Source organism: Poeciliopsis prolifica, unplaced genomic scaffold, assembly GCF_027474105.1.
Source record: "Poeciliopsis prolifica strain line A6 unplaced genomic scaffold, Auburn_PproV2 SCAFFOLD071, whole genome shotgun sequence".
NCBI lineage: Eukaryota > Metazoa > Chordata > Actinopteri > Cyprinodontiformes > Poeciliidae > Poeciliopsis > Poeciliopsis prolifica.
Genome location: NW_026562446.1, coordinates 1,839,083 through 1,847,221, shown reverse-complemented (window position 1 = coordinate 1,847,221; position 8,139 = coordinate 1,839,083). Strand labels below are relative to the sequence as shown.

The window sequence follows — 8,139 nt, the reverse complement described above, 5'->3', positions numbered from 1 at the left end:
TCAAAGAATTTGCTTTCCTGTTTCATCTCTGTGTTTTCAGACAAACATCACAGTAATGAAACTTATCGCTGTTTCTACAAACATCAAAAAAATTATTCAATGTTTAAAGTTAAAACCTGTTTATTTAGCAAAGATGAGCAACATTGAAATATAGTCAGTTTATTTCATTTTATTCACGATTACAAAAGTTAATCATGAGTTATTCGTATAGCTAAAGAGAAATTTAGTAACAGATTTTTTTTAAAGCAGGTAAAAACACTGAAATGTTGACAGGACAGAAAAACCAGAAAGGCAGAAACTAGTGAGCTAACGAGACTGAACTTTGTTACCGTCCTGATGTAGATTTCTAAAAGTCAGCTTCGTAACGACGCTCAAAAAAAATGGTTTTATAAAAGCCTAATGGTCGGTACTTTCTCCTGAGGTTCTTCCAGTTCTTTGGGTTTTGGACTTCAGACACTCGTGACGTGACCACACCCTCCTTGATTCTGGTGATATCCTGGAAACCACACATAAACTCATTTGGAGATTAAAACTTCATTAAGAGTGTTTACTTTATGCTCTCCACACACACACACACACACACACACACACACACACACACACACACACACACACACACACACACACACACACACACACACACACACACACACACACACACACACACACACACACAGATTTTTCCCTCTGAACTCCAGAGAAACTCAGGATGCCTTGTCGTATCTGAATCCATCTGTGTTCAGGCAGATTTCTGTGCCTGCCTCCATGGAGCGCTATCTCAGTTTGACGTGATGATGTAAGATGGAGAATGTAAGAGATAAAACGGCAGACAGACAGAGACAGAGAGAGAGAGAGAGAGAGAGGGAGCTGAAGGAAAGAAAGCAGGAGTTCAGATGGACGGTTCGGCCCGGATCGGATCAGACGCAGCAGGAAACCCGGTCAGGAAAGAGTCCAACCAAAATGCCGTTCTGTCATGGACCTTCTGCTGACTGTAGCCTCCACAGTTTTCAGCTCCACAGTCAGGATGCTGCGGGAAAATACCGTTATCCAGAGCATTAGCAAAAGACTCAGCAGGAGGTAGAGGAGAACTTGGATGTTACATTTTCAGTTTGTTTCTAAGTGAAGAAGGAATCACTTCATTGGACTGAAAGAGGAAAACGACGGATTGATTTTCATGTTTTTCTGCTTTTTTTCCTCCCCGCCTGCAGAACCATGTCGTTTCCAGAGTTGTACTGGCCGGTGCCGATGCGAGCCATCGGGGCTCAGAACCTCCTCACGATGCCGGGAGGAGTTTCCACCGCAGGATACCTGCACAAGAAGGGAGGCAGTCAGTTCAGCCTCATGAAATGTGAGTCAAACAATCAAACTGATCATTTCTGCCTTGTTGATTAGACGGATAAAAACATTCCTCATGTACGTTGTTGTCTTCAGGGCCTTTGAGGTACATAATCATCCACAAGGGTTGCGTGTACTACTTCAAAAGCAGTACCTCTGCTTCACCACAGGGGGCGTTCTCTCTCAATGGCTACAACAGGTTGGTGAAAAGTTTTATGTCTTGTTTAGCAGATTTTGCTTGATTTAAAACAAACTAGTTGTAGCATTTGGACTAAAACTATCATTTATGGCTAATATTAGCCCAAATACCTGGTTCTCCCAAAACAAGTGAAAAGAGACCAATTTAAATGAGGTTTTCTAAAGTACATCATTAAACCAGCCATGTTTAATCTGCTTTGGTCCAACTCTTGTTAATTTACTGTAAAGTCCAGTTTGTTTGAGATCTGGTCTCAGTTTAGTTTAAGTGAACTGTGGTTCGCTAAGCAGACTAGGAACTGCTCCAAAGCAGGAAGTGAGCGAAAGTAAGGCATTCTGGGTAAATACAACCAAAACAAACATGTTCATCTAGCGCCGGCAGGAGAAATGGCTCCTGGTTTTTAACCAAAGACAAGAGAAATCCTCCAACCACTAAAATCTGAAAATTGCATCCAATAATTATGTAGCAATAAATCTCTGATCATACATTTGTTGGGATCAACAGAGTGATGAGGGCAGCAGAGGAGACGACGTCCAGCAACGTTTTTCCCTTTAAAGTCGTCCACTTCAGTAAGAAACACAGAACGTGGTACTTTTCTGCAGCGAGCGAAGACGAGCGACGGGTGAGAACATCACTGAGCCGTTAACGCCTGATGTTTCTGCTCTCTGCAGGGAGAAGCTGACTTCTGGTTGTTTTGTCTTACAGAAATGGATGCGATCTCTGCGAAGGGAAATAGATCACTATAACGACAGAAAAGAGGCCCAAATTTCAAGGTAAGAATCTGGTCAAACCTACTATTTTAAAGTACAAAAGCATAAATTAAAATGCTAAATAAGGTATAAAACATAAACAAGACACAAGCACCTATGACACACATCAAAGAGCAATTTTCAATCTCGTCTGCACGTATTGCACTGCTGAAGGAAACCCACATGCCTAGAATAAACTCTCACTTACAAATAAGTCAGATGAACTTTAACATTTGTGTTCATTTCTGTATGTTTGAACTATCTGACTGCATTTGGCTTCCCAGGCTATGCTGTATTTCAGACTATAACTGAAATATGTTAACCCTGTAGATTCAAACAAGTTCAAGAGTAGCAAATGTTGGCTAACACTATCAAGCTAGACAGTTGCTTCTTTGAGCAATTTTTTGTAATTCGTTACATTTTCCTTGTTGCCACAGTGACTTGGACTCAGACGCAGACTTTTATGGCACCATAGAGAGACCCATGGAAATCAAACACGCTGTTGACACAGGAGATGATGGTAAGACCACGCTAACACCTTCAGCAATGCTCCACCATTTAACCATCTATGAAACTTTAACATTTTCTCTCTTTATGTAAAGATTACGTTGACGAGGACGATGATGAAGAAGATGAAGAAGACTATCTGAAGCCAGACGGTGACGGCTCACCAACATCTTCAGGTAAAACCGTCTGAAAAACAATTGCAAGCACATTATATCAATAGTTATTGATTTTTTTTGTTTTGAACATCTCAAATGCTGCTAACCTGGCGGTGTGACATTTCTTTCGTCCACAATTTTCACTTTACACCATTGTAGTTTATTTTTAAGCAGTTATGATGCAAAACCTTAAACTGCTGCTGCGCAAGTTACTCAACAGGCTGTTGCTAAGCAACCGAAGATTGAGTGAGTTAGTTGATGCCGCTAATCTTGCTCTACTGGTCATGAGGAGTTCAGTGGCTAAAGCTAAAGCCTACATCCACCAGACCAGTCATATTGGTCAGATGTTATCTATTGATATCGATCAAAAGTCAATAAATATTGTTGATGTTGGTCCAGCCTGACTTGCAACACCTTTGGTTCTGTTCATATTTTCTAGAACATGGTAGAAGTTACTCCACATCTTGGAAAAGCTCTTCAGTGTCTAAGTTGGTGATTTCCTGTCCCTGCAGGTCGACCCAACGGGCCGCCTCCTTCCTACCCTCCTCCTCCGGTTCCAGCCACTTCGCTCCGTCGAGATTCCAGTCCAAATGTCCAGAAAGCCACGCTTCTTCCTATTTCTGGACAACACAGAAACCCAACGAGCCCACTCCCCAAAAAGCCCTCCATTCCTCACCAGCCTCTCCAGAAAGAGCAAAGCAAAGGTCCGCCCCTCCTCTGCCCTTTGCCCCTCACCTGAAGTCGCCGTCTCCGACGCCTCCTCCTGCTTCCTCCCAGCTCCTTGAAAACAGTTCAGAACAGGACGGTGTCTTTGGGGAATACTGCCAACGATCGGAGAGACCTGAGGTCCCACTCTACCGTCCAGGTCCACTCGCCAGCCACTCTGCCCATCTGTGACCAGCTGCACAACAGGATGGTCCTGAACGGCCCGGTCAACAGCTCCCCAAAACACAGGCAGTACCCAGTCTCTGGGAAACCACTGCCTTCGGACCAAGCCGTCCGTACCGCTGCCCCCCACCGAGGTCAACCTGCTGTCCACCAGTGCCCCGTCGCTGCCTGCCAAACGCCATCGTCTCCGCTTCTCAAGTCTGGACTTCACAACAAGCCGACGATACCAAAACCGCCAACGATACCGAAACCGCCACCGACGCCGCAACACTCTGGAGAAGCCAAAGTCTCCGTTTCAGTAAGTCACATTCAAGGATCACCGTTAGCCACAGTTTGGGTGTCAGATGTTTGGTCATAATTCTTGACAGTTTGGCTACATTCAGGTGAATGCCACACAAATCTGACTCTTTCAATTCAAACCACCAATAAGTGTCACTTCCATATGTGAGACTAATTCGGACACATTTTCGATTGTTTTCAAAGCTTTTGCAGTCTGAATTCTCACGTCGCCTTTAATTGACTTGAGATATGCATCATTATTCTGCACCAGAAGGAGCCAAACCAAACAACTGCTGAAATAAAAGAAAAACAATCAATCTCACCAGTCATGGTTCCCACTGCGTCTCAAACTGATTCCTTTCCAATGCTCCACTATCTTCAAGCATCCAGAAACCAAAACAGTTGGCAGGTTCTGGTCCATGTAAAGCTGCTTCTTCTTTGTCACGTCTCCATCTCGCTGGTTAATGTTTGGTTTAGTTGAAGCCAATTTGGGTGCGTCTTCATTACAGCCTGTTCTTTGCTGCTGTGGTGTGATTATTGGGAATGTGCTTGACACTCCGATGATTTTATTTGCAGTGACATTCTGCAACGGAGAACCTCAGGTTGTGGTTTTCATGGACTTAAATAAACCCAGATATTTCATTTTGTCATAAAACAAAGTGCCAAGTAAAATTAAATCTCTGCGTCATCCACGAATTTCACAACCGTCCAGTGCAGTGTTTAGATTTAGTTGTTTTGGAGAGTTTGTTAGGTTTGGCTTTTGCTCATGCATTGACGTAAATCACAGGCCAATAAACGGAGACGCCGCTTGGTGCAACTTGTACCACCTCTGGAAGAAAACAGCGGAAACAAAGAACCAGTTAAAGATGCCTAATGAGTCAGTCATTTGATGCAGGTGTGTTGGAACAAGGACACTTCTAAAAGTTTCAGGACTGAATTTGGGGACCGTTTGGTCTAAAAGCTGTCCGGTTTGGTTTAAAAAGTTCCAGTTAAACCAGTTGTGTCCACAGTGGAAGTTTAGATCTTCTTAAACAGAAAATGTTAAGTAAAAGACAACAAATTGTTCTTTACCTTTAGTAAGTCATGACCCAAACATCCAGTGACCTTTCACCCAGAAACACACTTGGTCCCGTCCGGCTGTTACAGTTGGCCAAACACACCAGAGGCTTTGAGAGAAGATTCTCATTCTTCTTGCTGGATATGAACAGAAAACATTTTATAGACAAACAAAATTGAAAATAATTGACCATAAAAAGTTAAATAACTGTAAACATTAAATTAAACATTACACTAATGTTCTTTTTATTAAAATATAATTGTTTAATTTATTGTAGTGCCGGTAAGAGGTGAAGAATTCACCATAATATTTTAAATGGGGAGAAAAATTATATTTTTGAAACTGAGGAGTTTCAACTTTGGGATTTTGGCCTTGTGTAAAACTTTGACAATATTCAGTTAAACTTTTTGATTCTCTCCACTGCCTCCTTTATTGCACCAATTTCTCATAATTTTCTGACTTTATTCTTGTATTTTTTTTTCTTTATTGTAAAGGTTTTTCATGTTTCTGATTGTTACGGTAGATAAATATGAGTCCAGGGAGGAAATCTGAGTGAATTAGATGAAGCTGCTTCTCTAACGAGTGTTTTCTTGTCAGAAGAGCATCTCCAGACGGGCAGAGTTTCCGTTCGCTGGGAGAGGAGATCCCCGCTGATTTCAGGAAGAAACCAAAGTCATCCAAACACAGACACGATTCCGATGACGACTATGAAAATGTAAGCAATCTACACAAAACACTAAGCAGCTTTTGGGCCTTTAGTCTCAGTTTGGTGACATTTTTTGTATATTTTTCTGTATCTTTTGTTAAAGTTAAACCTGAGTTGTTTCTGTGTGCAGGTGCAGCTGCCAGACTCAGTTTTCATCGATTCCACTGAAACCACCTTTGTAGAAATGTAAGACACTTTTTAATGCTTCACAGATTAAAAACGCTTTAAAACCAAAACCTACCCACACTTTTCTGGACTTTTACTGCCCCTAGTGGCAAAACCCAAAACCTCTGATTTCTTCAATTATTTAGTTTTTCTCAGCTTTTGACATTCGTAAAATCTTGAAGACATTTTCAGATATATTCAGTCTTTCATTAATAATAAAAATCATGTTGATGTTTTCCTCTTCAGGCTTTTTAAAGAGTGCTGTGCTAATCCGCCGGACGGACTCTACGGCATCAGAAACTCAGGAACCAAAACTGCAAAGGTAGAAAACAAAAACACCACACATCCTTTAAAATCTGCCTGATTTAATTCAATCTTGTGTTTCTTTCCTCTGTTTAAGTACAGAAATTCTAAACTCCAGACTTTTCCACAGCAGACCTCATAGTTTCCTCTGAATGCTTAGTTTACTGTTTTAAAATTATTTTACCAAGAATAATTGGTAAAATAATTCTTAATCAAAATTAAATTTTAATCAAAAATTTAACTTTGATTAAAATTCAATTTAATACAAGCCTGGATAATACAATATATATATAATCTACACTTTTAAGATAGTTTCATGTGAAATTATTTGGATTTTTCTCATATTTACATGATAGTTTTATTTTGAGGCTGTTTTGGGGAAATAACATATTTTTTGAAGTTGTTTTTAAGGACCTAATTTAATAGTTTTATGCATTAATTTTTAACAAAAAGTGAAATGTTAAATCCAATTTAATGGTTTTATCTCTGAAATTATGGGTTAAAGTTCTTCAGAAGACGGTATTCCCTTGTTAAACTTTTGGAAACTTAATATTTGTTAAAATAATTCTCCGTGAAAAGTTGTTTTTTTTTTTTATGTAATTTTAATAGATTTACTTTGAGGTGTTTTTGAGAGGATAACATCTTTTCTGAATGTGCTGAAGTTGTTTTTAAAGACCTACTTCGATAGTTTTGTGACGTATAACAAAAAGTGAAGAGTTAAAGTAGCCAGAAGTGAAACGCCTGATTAAAGGATATTTACGTGTTTTTCAGGTTCTGGTGGTTTGGGACGTCGCTATAAACAAGGCCAGAAACTACAGGCTGTTTGAAGAGGTAAGGAATAATAATAATAATAATAATAATAATAATAATAATAATAATAATATTATTACTACTACTACTACTACTAATAATAATAATAATAGTAACAGCGCCCCTGCTGTATAATGACTCTATGTTGGAAATAAGTCATTAATGTCTCATTTCTGTCTGCTGACAGGATGACAGCATATTTCTGGAGAGCGACCTGACCTTCCCCAACCTGGCAGCGCTGGTTGAACACTACTACAGCCATCCTCTCCCTCACCACGGCTCGCTGTGCCTGCAGAAGCCTTATGCCAAAGTCCTGAGCTGCTGAAACCAAACATGCAGCTGGAAACGTGTCTTCAAACGGATTCAAACTGAACTGAAAATCACCCAGAGGAGGATGGAGAACCAGCTGGAAATCAGAACAGGTTGATGGTTGTGACACATTCTGTCCACCAGGAGGCGACAAATGACAACATAAAGCAACAGATTCTGGAAATATAGCCTACACACATAAACATATCACTCAATATAGCTATAAATATTTATTTCTGTATAATTTCTCTAAGTAATTTCAGATGTTAAAGCTTACAATGAGTATTTTTGTGTCAATTTGGCTGCATCACATGACACATAATGACCTTCAACAAGCCAAACGGACAAAATTAAAAGCTAAAAGTTTAATCCTGAACCTTCCTTGACATGGAAGAACAGAAACTTATGACTTACATTTCAGTTGGAAGGGAAAACATTAAGAGAGATGGAAAATCTTGTTTTCAAATTAACAGTGTGACTAAACTGGGACTGACTGCGTCTGTTTTGTGTTTCTGTCAACATCAAAACAGTCTTTTTTAAAATTTGTACATTCCTGAGTTTTATACAGAGTAGCTTTTGTCCATATTTATATGTAGATATGTAAAAGCATGACTGTAAATATGTAAATGTGATGTTTCTTAAAAGATATGTACTGAGAATGTATAAACAATTGCATAAAA

At 39.8% G+C, this 8,139-nt stretch overlaps 1 pseudogene; it reads left to right on the top strand.

Annotated features, from left to right (window-relative positions):
- The first annotated feature begins 973 nt into the window (after nucleotides 1-973).
- Nucleotides 974-8,139, top strand: LOC129352018 (SH3 domain-binding protein 2-like; annotated as a pseudogene).